The sequence below is a fragment of the Urocitellus parryii genome, chromosome 7, assembly GCF_045843805.1.
Source record: "Urocitellus parryii isolate mUroPar1 chromosome 7, mUroPar1.hap1, whole genome shotgun sequence".
In the NCBI taxonomy this organism is placed as follows: Eukaryota; Metazoa; Chordata; class Mammalia; order Rodentia; family Sciuridae; genus Urocitellus; species Urocitellus parryii.
Window position 1 is genome coordinate 118,540,742 of NC_135537.1, and position 12,055 is coordinate 118,552,796.

Genomic DNA, 12,055 nt, shown 5'->3' on the forward strand with positions numbered 1-12,055 from the left:
AGGCGGGACCTCAGCCCAGGGGCACTGACTTGGGGTCCTCCACACAGGGCCTCCGCGGGGCTCCACCTGCCGTCAGTCAGGTCCCCTCCACCTCTGCAGGGGAGGGTGGGTGAGGGGCTCCAGACCCCACCAGGGCCAGTGCTGCCTCTGACCCCAGAGCCCGCGCCTCTCACCCTCTCCCACGGGGCTCCACTGGGGAAACTATCAGACATCACTTTGGCTCCATTCCCCAAGGGGACTGCCTCCAAAATGAGCAGGGAGGTGTCAGGAGGAAGTGCCGGGAGATGGCAGGAAGGAGCAGAGGGAAGGCCAGGAAAGGGACTGGAACCTCTCTGGCAGCGGCTGGGATGTGGCTCAGTGGTACAGCTAGGGCCTAGGACGCCAGGCCCTGGGTTCCATGCCCAGCACTACACACACACACACACACACACACAAATAAACAAACAAAAAAACAACACCAGAAATCAACCCAATTAACAGTGAGTCACAGGACCCTTCCTCACCTCATTCGCCTGGTGCCAACCCGACACAGCACTGTCTATGGCTAGGGTGGGCAGGAGAGGGAGAGGCCGAGGCTGTCGGTGGCCTACGGGGGCTGGGGTTGGGCCCACGCTTCCCTGCTGAGCGCCTCACCAGGGCTGCCCCGGGAGGTAAGGAGGTAGAGGGCAGGGAACAGATGCTGCTGAGGACATGCGTGACCAGGTCTGTGCCACACACACCTGGGCTCGGGCCCCACCCATCAGGGCAGCGTCCCTGGGCCCAGGTGTTGTCGCTGCTCTCACTGCAAGCCCCTCTCCCACGAGCACAGCCCTCAGAGCGGGACCAGCTCTGCCCAGCCTCCCTGGAGGGCACGGGTTCCTGGACAGGGGAACCCCTGGCTCACAACCTGCGCAGGGCCTGAGGCCTGAGCCCTGGGCCAGAGTTCGTAAAGCCTGGCTGTCACACGCTCTTCTGCGTGGGTCTTGATTGCAGGTTCTGGAAACATTCCTCACTGGCTCAGACTCAGCTCTCAGGATGGACAGATAAGACACTTTGGAACCAGGGGAATGGGAGGGGACCAGGAGGCACCATCAGGAGAAAATGTCACCTAATACCCATCCTAGGGCTCCAGAAGTGGGACTGGCTGTGTAGCTAGCTGCAGCTGACTTTTCACTGGGCACTGGAGAGAGGGGCCACTTGCCCACTGCTGGCAGAGACGGGGTGCAGCTGGACTATCACGGGGACTTCAAGCTGCTTCTCCATCTGCCACAATGGAATCTCCACCCCTGCCTCCATCTGTGTCCATGCCCTTTCCCATCTTCTTTGGATGGATGGGGGTCCAAATGTTTAGAATTGGAAGGATATTGAGAGATAATTCAGCTCAATTACCTTTTTTTTTTAAACCCAGGAAACCACAAGCAGACCAGGCCAACAGAACTGGCCCAAATTCACAGCTAGGTGATGCAGAACAAATTACACACGGCAAAGGCATCAAGGCCAGGGGCACAGAAATCCTTCAGGAACATCTGGCCAGCACCTGGCCAGCGCCTAACTGCTCACCTGGTCCCCACAGAAATGCCAAGGTGGGTAGACCTGTCCCCATGTGACCCCCACGGGCAGCAGCTCACCCTGGGAACACAGCTACTCGGGCACCCCCACCCATTACCACCTTGCTTCCACCTCCCACCCCAGGACCTCCAAAGAGGCGTGTGCACCTTGCTGTTCCTGCCATTCAGACCAGGACCGTACGTCAGCCGCGAAGGCAGGGACTTGGAGGATATGGTGTTTCAGGGACAGTGAGGGCCCTCTGCACTGCACACAGTGGGGCTGCCTCCCCAGAGTGCAGGAGGGCTCCACCTGGGGTCCCTTTCAAAAGTCCTTCCCGGCAGGATGGCCCTGTGGCTGCCTCTATACCAATCCCCAGGCCTCTCTGGATTTCCCTTTCCCATCAGGGGCCTGGATTCTCCCCCACACACTTAGAGCTAGGCTGGAAGCTGACTCTAGCTCCTCCAGAGGCCTCTGCCCACTGCCCAGACACACCCCCAGCCTGTAGGTCACGCAGGCTCCACAACAGGCCCAGGCACCCAGCATGGTGCCAGAGTCCCCTCTTTTGAACAAACTATTGGAATTGTCTCAGGGTCTGGCAACATCACATAGTGCCACACTGTGTGGAGGGTAAATTCCTCAATGGGGCAGTGTTGGGAGGTGGCAGTGTTGGGAGGTGGTGCCTCGGGGGAGGGTGAGGTTTCTTGATCTAATTCATGGAAGTGCGATGGCTGCATCTCACCAGAGGATGAGCTACCAGGGACTGGGCTGGTATAAAGCAAGGTGACCCCTCAGGTTTCGCCTCTTCCCCACCAGGTCACTGCCCTTCCACATCCCACCAGGAGTCAAGCAGGAAGTGACCCTGATGCGGAGCAGCTGCAGGCGCCTGCTCCTGGACTTCCATCTCCAGACCAGGAACCCTGTAGCTCCCCCATCTCAGCTATCCATCACAGCCACAGGTAACAGATGAGGACACGAGGGACCCTTCCCTGAAATGCAACTGGGTCTCAGGGCTCCAGTCCTGAGGAGGCCCTGCCCCTCCCACTGAGCCTCCTCGTGCCAGCCTGGCAGGGAATGAAAAGAGCAGGCAGGCAGGGACAAGGGCCAGGAACAGGGATGCCACCTGGGCATGGTGAACCCAACAGCAGCCAGTCTCTGTGCAGCCCCGTTGCCTGGCCAGGAACACACACCTGCGTCAGCTCTCGCGTCTCCAGGTCCCCTCCTGGCTGACTCCAGAGAAGTGTGGTGACTTGTCCCAAGTCACAGCATAAGTCAGCAGTGAAGTGAGACAACCAACACCTTGGAAATTTCCTGGGATGGATTATTTTCAGACAGGGTCTCACTATATTGCTGGGCTGGCTTTGAACTTGTGTTCCTCCTGCCTCAGCCTCCGGAGCTGCTGGTATGACAGGAGTGAGCCACTGCACTCAGCTCCACAGACTCCTGATTGGTTCCAAAAGAAGATCCAAGGTGGTGGGAATGCAAACTGGTACAGCCATGGTGGAAGATGAGGTCAAGGGTTCTACAGCACAGGAAGGTGACTACAGATTACACAGTTTATTACACAATTTATAAGTCACTAGAGAGAAGAACTGGAAAGATCCCAACCCAAAGAAATGACCTGTGTTTAAGGAAAAGGGAGCATTCACTACACTGATTCCATCAGTATGCACTGTCTACCAAATTACCACACTACACCCCATAGATGTGCATAATTATCATGTATCAACTAAAAGAAGACCCAAGAGTGGAATAAAGCAAAAAACACAGCCATAGCCGGGTATGGTGGCTCATGTCTGCAATCCCAGCACCTCGGGAGGCTGAGGCAGGAGGATCCCAAGTTCAAAGCCAGCCTCAGCAACTTAGCAAGGTCGTAAGCAACTCAGCAAGACCCTGACTCTAAATTTAATATTAAAAAGGGTTCAGGGGCTGGGGTTGTGGCTCAAAGGTAGAACACTCGCCTAGCACAGGTGAGGCACTGGGATCAATCCTCAGTACCACATAAAATAAAGCTATTGTGTCCACATATAACCAAAATAAATAAATAAAATTTGTTTTTTAAAAAAAAGCATTGGGGGGGCTGGGGATGTGGCTCAAGCCGTAGCGCACTCGTCTGGCATGGGTGCGCCCCGGGTTCGATCCTCGGCACCACATGCAAACAAAGATGTTGTGTCTGTCGAAAACTAAAATGTAAATAAAATATTAAAAATAACTAAATAAATAAGAATCAAAAAAGCGTTGGGGGTACTGGGGTTGTGGCTCAGTGGTAGCACACTTGCCTGGCATGCATGAGGTGCTGGGTTCGATTCTCAGCACCACATATAAATAAATAAAAATAAAGGTCCATCAACAAAGAAAAAAAAAAAGCATTGGAGATGTGGCTCAGTGGTTAAGTGCCCCTGGGTTCAATCCCTGGTAACAAACAACAACAACAAACAAACAAACAAAAACCAAGTCAGGATCCCTGACTCCTAAGACGATTCTGGCTGCATCTCCTTGGTTCCTGCAGAGTACTCATGAAGTCCACACAGTGTACTAGCTCCTTTTAAAGATGGAGAAAGAAGGCACAGGAAAGTGGGAGAGGACCCACTGTGATCCAGTGCTCCCAGCTGAGTTGGGAGCCACCATGCCCAGCTCCGTCACTCCCCAGGGCCACCTGGGGCTCACCTTCCAGGAGGGAGTGCCCTTCAACCGTCCACCCCCTCCAACACGTCCACCCCCTCCAACACTGGGCGCGGCCCCAGCGTCCACCTATGCCTCACACTGGAACAGACCATCACTGCAGGGGACAAAGACACAAGGGCAGAGCCAGCATTGCTTTGAGTCAAGGCTCAGGGAAGCCTGGCGAAAGAAGGGGCAGAGGCAGTCAAGTGGGGAAGGAGGGGACGGGTCTTTTAGGAAGTAGGATCAGAAGGTGCAAAGGCACAGAGGAATGAGAGGAGACCAGGCCTGCAGGATGGCAGGGAGTGATGTGGCCAGAGCTCTGCAAGATGACACAGGGGGTGTGCCTGTGGGAGGGGTCCAGGTCGTGAGTGCACCTCAAGCCATGCCAGTTAATCTGAAGGCAGCCAAAATCTACAAAGGGTTGGGGGTGGCGTGGCTCAGTGGTAGAGCACTTCTTAGCAAGTGTGACCCTAGGTTCTATCCCCAGCAACTCCCTCTGCCCCCAAAAACAAAAGATTCAAGTTGAGGGGCCAGATCTGCTGGAAATCACAGGAGAAAGTCATAAAATTCTGCCCAGTCCCCTGGCCCCCATCCCCACCCCACCCCCCATGTGAGAAGAACCCAAAGTGATCAACACCAAATCCCACAGTGAAGTGCCCTGTCCACTGCCTCCTGGGGACACCCATTCTACCCACAATAAGATGTGCAACACCACTGTAATGCCAGAACCAAAAACCATCCTGGAGGAGGGATGGACCCCACTCCCACCCACCCAGCAAGAAATTCCTAAGAAAACTCCCAAACTGCAGGTCTGGCACGTGGGGGAAGGGAGGAGCTGACGGAAGACACAGAGCTCAGTGGGTCAGCCCCAGCCGGTGGGGAGCTCGTTCCCCGCCTCCCTCTCTCCCACTTCACTTCCTTCTGTTTTTCTACCATGTCATTCCCGAGCCATCCTGGCAAAGGCTGTGAGCTGACCCAGTTCGAGACACCTAGTCTGTACACATCACCACGTTATCACCACGTTACCACCACGTTGCTCGGACACTGCAGTTCTAAAGTTAGCCCTGGCTCCCGGCACCCTCGTGGCTCTCCATTCAGAGGAGATATGGCCTGCGGGGTGGTGGGCAGGGCTGTTTGCACGTAAAATCACATGTTTGCACCTGGCTCAAAAAAGATCACACACTCATAGACCCTGGATATCTCACACTTGAACCAACATCCAGGGTTAGGGGGCAAGGCTGGGACTCTTCTGACAGAGTGGCCAGTCCCCAGCAATTGAGGTTGATGTTAGATCTGCCATTAGTTCTGGAACAATTCAGCAGGGAGCGAGACTCAGATAGGGATCGAGGACATGTGGGCATGCCTCGGTGCCTTAGGTGACATCAGTGTGAAGGGATAAATGGCTGGCTAACTAGTGTTCCCAGAGCCAAGTTCTCAAGCTCAGCGAGCCAGCTGGCCACACTCAGGGAAAAATCTTCCCACTGCTGCAGGCCACCCCAGCCAGCCAGCCAGCCAGCCAGCCAGCAAGACGTGCCCTGGCCCGGGAGCACATCTTCCCAAAACACAGGATCCAAGCCCAGTGGGTAATGGCCATGCCCAGGAGCCAGGTTTCCAAGCCAGATGGGAGCAAGGATCCTGACAGTCTGGTTCACGCCCCCTCCAAATTCCACTGCCCATCTGAGTGAGATACACTCGTACATGTGCGCGGAGCACACACACACACACCACCACCTCCAGTCTCAGGCACACAACCAGTTTGCAGACCAGCATTCAGTGTCTTCCTTCAGGGATCTCAGGGCCCGCTGCCCACCTGCCAACCTCACACATTCCCCTTCTGTTGTTTCCTGGACTCTTATCTACCCTTCTCTCCTCTAGAAAGCTTGGGTCAACTTAATCCAAGGCCAAGAAGCACCATCCCCTCTACAAACCCCAGGTCCCTCGCCTCCAACTTAGGACCTGGATACAACCTCTCCTGAACCCCTCCAGTGAGCTCCAAACAAATCCTGACTTTCCTGTTCCACTCTGGATGTCCCATCTTACCAGTTCCAGGAGGGCAGAGTAACAGCCCAGCACAGGGTGCCCCAGCCTGGATGGGCCTCAGTAAAGAAGGGGATCACAGTGTTTCAAAGCTGGAGGGTCTCACTTTACAAATGGAGAGAGCAAGGCCAGGAGAGGGGATGTGAACAACCAGGGGTCTTGGGCTGACACCCACAGACTGCAGGCTGGCATCTGGGGTCATAAATGCAGGCGGCAGCAGCAAAGGCACAATGAAGGTGGAGGTGGGGTGGGGGGAAAGGCAGGGCGAGGGCAGACAGGGACACGCCCAGGACCACACCCCACCTCCTTGTCCCTTCTATCACTGTGACCTCCATCATTGTCACCTCTTTCTTGCCATCACCCTTTCCCTGATGTCACCTCCTCTTACCTCACTGTCATTTGTTCCCCACTCCTGGGAACCAGGGAAAGCATACCTGCCCTTGCCCACAGCGCCACCTGCCGTCCAGCCACCCCAGAGCTCCCCCAAAGCCCCTGCCACCGGCTCAGGACCACAGGAACCAGGGGGCCAGACATCCCACGATGGAGACCCTGCCCATCAGCCCAGCAGAGCAAGCTCCGCAACTTCTTGGAGGAAAAGGACACCTCTTCCCAAACGAGCTCTCCATCAAGTGTGACCCTGGGTCCTGATTGGCCCAACTGTCGGGGCTCTGGGGACGCAGGACTCTTGAGCTGCACTCAGGAGCACCTCTGGCCAGCGGGCAGGTTGGCCATCCTGAAGCAGGCCCAGGACCCGCCACCCTCACAGGGCCTCACCTGCAGGGCCCTGGCTGGGATACATACCCATGGCAGCCAAGCCAGCCAGCACTCCCCTGTGAGCACCTGAAGCCTCCACACCCCTCAGAGAGACCCAAGGCGGGGGCAGGGTGGGAGTGAGGGAGCTTCGAGGCAGGGGCTGCAGGCCGACCCTGAGACAGGGCTGGTCCTGCCAGGAGGGAGCCACGCAGGCCTGGAGGGACACAAGCCAAGCTCTTTAAGAGGACATTCCACAGTCGGGGGAGCCTCTCGGTCCTCTCCTTTCCTGTGGTCCGGGCAGAAGTCTTAATCGGCACCGCCACCCCTCCCTGGGGGTCCTAATATAGCAGGTAAAGTACACCCAGCGCCGCCCTCTCCCAACCTCCACCACAGTTTGCCATGGTGGCCAGACGTGCCTTCTCCAAGGCTGGATGTCTGTGGTCAGCGAACCTCTGATGAAGACACCAAGACTCGTGCAACTTACTCTCACAAACATCAGGAGCCCAGGAACACTGCTCAGACCCCAGGCGCTAGCTCCCAGGGGTTCTGACTCCGGGAGGAGCTCGGGAGCTGGCCTGGCAGGGCCGTCCTGGCTGACTCTCCTGGGTGCCAGATTGTGCCTATTACAAGCCACTGCTGAGCTTCCCTTCCCTGCAATCCCAACTCTTTTGACAAAGCCAGGGGGTGCACAGGCAAATGTCCCAAATGGAGGTGGACCTTGGCACAGGATGCCAGAGGCATGCCTTGACTCCCTCCCTCCCCTGGTGAGGAGCCCAAGATAGGCTCGTGAAGCCAGTCACAAGGCCTGAGCATGGTCTGTGCCAGGCACGGTACTGGGCCCTGGGTGCCACGGCTAGGCAGTGAAGGGCCCTCCCTGACAAAAGGTCAGACAGCAGTTGCTACCCGGGGCACAGCACACCCAAAGGGGGATACGAGGCAGAGTAGGAGCTTTGGGACACTCTTGGGGTTGGCGAGGAGTTAACTGTGGCACCAGGCATGGCAGCTGTGCCATGGGACGTACGTGGTGGGCACTCAGATCACCTGAGCCACCGTGCCCTGGGAGGAGACCTGGCGATGTCTGCAGGCAGTGCTACTGACCCCTGGTGGACAGAACCAGGCACATGGCTGAGTATCCTACAGTGCATGAAGTAGGGTCTGCAACCTTGACCCAGAGGGCAGGGTGGAGAAAGGCACCTGATAAAGGCTACCACAGGTCTCCAAGGAGCCCTGGATGAGAAAGGACAGGTCACCCAGGAGGAGGCTGGGACCCAGCATGACTGAGGGAGCAGGGAAGGGCAGAGGGGCTTCCCTGACCAGGCAAAGAACTGACCCCTCCTCCTAGGAGGCAGGGGGCCTTGGAGCGTTGGACACTTGGGGCGACTAGAGGGAGACGGGCTGGAGGGAGACAGACCTGGCTGATGGGTGCAGGGCCTGAAGCAGGTGGTGGCATCTCTTGACAGGTGGAGTCTGTGAGGGCAGACTGAGGGGACAGGGGAGAGGAGGGCGTCAAGGCGTCCCCCTGGCACCCAGAAAGGTGGCTTTTGTGGAGACAGAGAAAGGGCAGCATATCAGGGGGTCCATGGCCAAGGTTCCTGTGGGGCCTGGAGAATCCCAGACGCAGCCAGAGCCTGGACCTGGGCTGGGTGACAGACCAGGCCACAGAAGGAGAAGTTCCTCCTGGCCCCTCGGCAGCACCCTGGCCTTGGTTCCCCACCCTCGCCACAGCTTGCCCTCCATGTGTCTTTGTACCCAGGGAGCAGAGACTGCTCGCTGCCCTGGGAAGCCAGCCAAGGACACACCAGGCCTGGCGCACAGTGGGGCCTCAGCGAGTAACTGCCCACAAGGGGCCATCAGGCAGAGGCACAGGAGCAGAAGAGAGCCAGGAGGTAGCAAGGGACCCAGAGAGCCTGATGTTAAGGACAGCAAGGCCACAGTGAGAAACTGTCCCCCAAAGATTCAGCCAAAGACAGGCTGAAAAGCACCCTTGGGTGTAGCATTTGCCCTCTGAAGGCCTTGGGGGTAAGAGAGCAGAGGACACAGCCTGGCCATGGTGCAGTGAGGAGGGTGCAAGGAGAGGCCTGGTGGGGACAGAACAGGACTGGTGCTGGGCACGGGTGAGAGACTGCCCGTGTCAGGGTGCTGCAGCTGAAGAGGGCAGCCCACCCTGCCCAAGGCCGCAGAAGCACTCCACCAGCCGCAGCCCGAGAGCCAGGCAGTGTCCTAGAACAGGAGCCCTGGTCCCCAGCACCTGGGCCTCAACTGCTGGTCAGCCCCCGGCTCCACTCCAGCGCCCTTGAAAACCCCACAGAGGTCCTGCTGCCGAGTGCGGCTTTCAGCTCAAGTCCACCCCACAGTCTTCCCGCAGCCTACTGTCACCTCTCCTACCTGCCCTCCACCCGCCCTCTGTCTGAGGCCAGTGGGTGTGGATGCCCTTGCCCCTCCACTCTGCATCACTGTCTCCTCTGACCAGAAAGCTCTTCCTCAGGCACCTGGGGGACCCTCCCATGGAAGGTCAAAAGTCATCCCTTTGAAGAGGCCTTTCCTGACGACCCCTCCTATCCTTCTGTCTCTTGCCTGCCATGTCCCCAAATAGCAAGGATGTATGTGTATTTACTTACTGTCCCCTTCAGAATGCCACTGTATAAGGTCAGAAAGGTGCGCCCCATGCCTGGGACAGTGCCTGGCCCTCAAGTAGGTCCTCAAGAAATATCTGAAGAACAAATGAACCTCTGTGCTGTGGCTTGGCTGTGACTGGTTAATGGGCTAGAAGCTGGGTCCTCAGTGTGGGGAAGTGAGGCGCCTTTGTAAGGTGGCGTCTAGTGGGAGGCAGGTCCCCAGGTCATTGGGGAATGCCCAGAGAAGGGACTGATATAGTTCTCGCAGGATCTAGTTAGATCAAGAGCAGGCTGTAAAAAGTAAGGCCACCCTCAGGCTTGGCTCCTTCAGCACAAAGCCCTTTCCTTTTCTGTGGCCAGAGGGCGCTCAGCAGGATGCTGACACCAAGCTGTTTCGAACCCACCACCAGAATTGTGAGCCTAATAAACCTCCTTATAAAGTACCCAGCCTCAAGGTATTTTGTTATAGCAACCAAAAAATGGACTAAGGGGCTGGGGCCGGGGCTCAGCGGTAGAGCACTTGCCCAGCACCTGTGAGGCACTGGTTTCAATCCTTAGCACCACATCTATAAATGACAAAAGTGTTTGTTTGTTTGTTGACTAACATCCTTCTCAAACCCCACCCTCCAAAGGGGATATCACAGCAGTGCTGTGAAAGTCCACTGAGATCCTACATGAAATGCAGCAAGTGGGATGCCTGTCTGTGACCAGGCCCCTGGACATGGCCATCATTAGAATTCAGTAATGATTCAGGCTGGAAGCTCAGTGGTAGTGCACACCTAAAATGCATGGGCCCTGGGTTCCATTCCGTACCACATAATAAACAAACAGTTCTTCCAGTGCTTCCACAGCCAGACTCCTTTGTTTCTCAAGGTAGATTTTCAATCACCACCTCATCACAGAGACAGGCTCCAGCCCCTCCCCAGCTCCTCTTTGTGCTTTTTTGGTTTGGTTTGGTTTGGTTTGATTTTTTTGTACTAAGGATTGAACCCAGGGGTGCTTACCACTGAACACATCCCCAGCCCTTTTTTATATTTAATTTAGAGACAGAGTCTCACTGAGTTGCTTAGGGCCTCACTAAGTTGCTGAGGCTGGCTTTGAACTTGCCATCTTCCTGCCTCAGCCTCCTGAGCTGCCGGGATCACAGGCGTGGGCCACCAGGCCCTGCTCATCCCGGCTCCTCTTGCCTCCAGATTTCATTCCATGGCTCTCCCAGGGGAGCAGCCCACTGAACCGCAACATTATGTCGCTTTCTCATTCTGAAACAACTCTGAAGAGTTCGTTCTTTCTACCACTAATGACCACAATCTGTTCCAGTGAATAATTTTTTTGAAAAAATGAGACAAATCAAAAACGTATGACCAAAGTGGGGGGAAAAAATCCACCTATGACAAACACACAGACAAGAAACTGCCTCAAATCTTACTGCACCTTGACCCCTTGCTATGTTGGATATCCCTGGGGGCCATGACACAGCTTCAGAATGAAGTGTGCAAGAGCACACAGTTGGAAGGGCCAGCAGAAAATGGCCAAGTATACCCCAAGACCCACTGGACATTTGGCTGCCCAAGTCCCCAGGGTGAGGAGACCAGCACACACTCCAACAACTGCTGGCCAGCCAGGCCTGTAGGAGCAGAGGACAGCGAGGCCGGGCAGCTGTTGAAGCCCAGCAGTCTTCTCCTGAGAGAGGCTGGACAGGAAGGAGCATGCACACACCCACCCACCCCTACACCCACACACCCCAGTCACTTAGGGCCATGGTATCTTCTAGGTGGGATCAACAGCCTGTTGACTCTGCACTCATTCCCTGTACCTGCTATAACAGATGGACACAGACACAGTGGCTAAAATGACAGAAGGGTCTTCTCGCCTGATCTTTACCCTCCAGGGTCTCACACTCTGGCCATGCGTGCACAGGTTGAGAGCGAGCACAGGGGGTGAGGGACGGCAGGGACGAGGCTAAGGTGCCAGGCCCCACAGACACCCACCCTGGCTGGGGAGGCCACGTCCGGAGATTAGGACCAACTCTGGCACATCCAGCCACACACTCGGAGACCAAGGTTCTCAAAAGGAAGGGGGGGTCTCACTCTTCCCGCTGGCCTTAGTCCCACCTCCAGACCTCCCTCTGAAACCCTCTCCTGAAGCAGGGCCAGTGTGTTCAGGACAACAGGGACAGCACATTCAGGATGTGGCCACTCTAAGATGACTGGCCCTGCCCCCACACACTGCCACTCTCCCCAGATGGAGAAGAGGCCCAAGTCATAAACCAGATGCAAAACACGTCATGCTCTGCCCTGGGACCAAGGGCTCACCTTAAATGAAAACAACTGGGAACAGTGTGCTGCTGACGCGGATCTTGGCCTTCTGTAGATTAGCCTCAAGGGTGATCACAGGGCGTCCACAGCTCTGCAGCAGCGGGCCGAGCACTGGCTGAGCCCCGGGACCACCAGCTCGGCAATATG

General features: G+C 56.4%; 1 protein-coding gene across 3 annotated transcripts in view; it reads right to left on the reverse strand.

Annotated features, from left to right (window-relative positions):
- The window catches only part of Pemt (phosphatidylethanolamine N-methyltransferase), a 74,292-nt gene that overhangs the window by 48,718 nt on the left and 13,519 nt on the right, over positions 1–12,055 (reverse strand). The window lies entirely within an intron of this gene.